Genomic DNA, 1,782 nt, shown 5'->3' with positions numbered 1-1,782 from the left:
CCCGACCTTAGGTGATCCACCCGCCTCGGCCTCCCAAAGTGCTGGGATTACAGGCATGAGCCACCGCACCCAGCCCTAATTTTTTTTAATGTTTTTAAAGAGACAGGGTCTCACTATATTGCCCAGGCTGGGCAACACTAATTGTATAAATAGGTTGGGCATCAGTTTAAGCCTAGCTTTCAATTCAAACTCAAACTTTGAACCAGTGGGGTCCATATTATGAAGGTTCCTTTTACATGTGAATCTCTGAATCACAGGTTCACTGTGAGATTTTCTCCTGGCTGAGAGGTCATCAGGATAAGAGTTCTCAGTGCTCCCCCTCATTTTCCAGGGTAGAAAGCATTCTCTTTGGTCCCAAGGAATGTTTTGTGTGACCAAAAGAAAAAGTCCAGTTCAGGAAGAAACTCTCTATGGGATCTGAAAAACAGACCCTTTGGGTACTTGACTGAGGAGATGGCAGTGGCCATTACCCCTGCTCCCAGCCACCTGCTGCCCATCTGAGACAGAGAGTGCCAGGTTAGCTGCCCAGTACACCACTTCAAAATGACCCAGACACTGCCCACAGGAGGTCCAGAGGGCCAGCATGCACAAGTGACAAGATGGTATGGAATATGGCCCAGCATTCCACTTCTGGGCACACACCCACAAGACCTGGAAACAGGTGTCCAGCATCTGTCCAGATTCCCGTACACCAGCATTCACAACAGCATTAATCGCAGCAGCCAAAAGCCAGATGAGGCCAGGCACTGAGGCTTATGCCTATTATCCCAGCATTGCGGGAGGTCAAAGCAAGAGGATCACTTGAGGCGGTTTGAGACTAGCCCAGTCAATATAGCAAGACCCCATCTCTACAAAAAAAAAAAAAAATAGCTAGGTGATGTGATGCACGCCTGTAGTCCCAGCTACTTGGAAGGCTGAGATGGATGGTCACTTGAGCCCACGAGATCAAGGCTGCAGTGAGCTATGATCACAGTACTACACTCCAGCCGGGGGCAACAGAGCCATACCCTGTCTCTCAAAGACAACAACAAGGCCGGGCGTGGTGGCTCTCACCTGTAATCCTGGTACGCTGGGAGGCCAAGACGGGCAGATCACTTGAGGCCAGTAGTTCAAGAGCAGCCTGGCCAACACGGTGAAAACCCCGTCTCTACAAAAAATGCAAAAATTAGCTGGGCATGGTGGCACGCACCTGTAATTCCAGCTACTTGGGAGGCTGAGACAGGAGAATCGCTTGAACCCAGGAGGTGGAGGTTGCAGTGAGCTGAGATTGCACTACTGCGCTCCAGCCTGGATGACAGAGTAAGAGTCTGTCTCAAAAAATAACAATAAATAATAAAAAATAAAAACAACAAAGCCAACCAATTCACAACAGCCAGAACGACATGCTGTCCATCAGCAGATGAACGGAGAACCCCAGCGTGGTTATATTCAAGAATGGGATATTACTCAGCCTTACAGGGGAAGGAGGTTCTAACATCTACAACGTGGATGAACCTCGGAAGCGTCACGCTAAGTGAAAGATGCCAGATGCAAACAGGGCAGGTCGTGTGCTTCTGTCTATACGAAGCATCCAAAATGGGTGCATCCCTAGACAGAAGGCAGATGAGCAGCTCTCAGAGGCGAGGGGAGATGGGAAGTGACTGCTCAAGGGGTGAAGGGATAACAAAAAAGTCCTGGAACTAGAGATTGCTGGTGGTTGCACGATGCTGCGAATATGTGAAATGCCACTGGATTGTACACTAAAATATGGTTAAAATTATCAATTTTTTTTTTTTTTTTTTT

General features: G+C 48.3%; 1 protein-coding gene across 1 annotated transcript in view; it reads left to right on the top strand.

The window, feature by feature from the left end:
* DNAH17 (dynein, axonemal, heavy chain 17) overlaps positions 1–1,782 on the top strand; it is a 172,697-nt gene that overhangs the window by 147,524 nt on the left and 23,391 nt on the right. The window lies entirely within an intron of this gene.

Source organism: Mandrillus leucophaeus, unplaced genomic scaffold, assembly GCF_000951045.1.
Source record: "Mandrillus leucophaeus isolate KB7577 unplaced genomic scaffold, Mleu.le_1.0 Scaffold1, whole genome shotgun sequence".
NCBI classification, from domain to species: Eukaryota; Metazoa; Chordata; class Mammalia; order Primates; family Cercopithecidae; genus Mandrillus; species Mandrillus leucophaeus.
The sequence above is the reverse complement of the archived record's forward strand: the minus strand, read 5'-3'. Positions and strand labels throughout refer to the sequence as shown.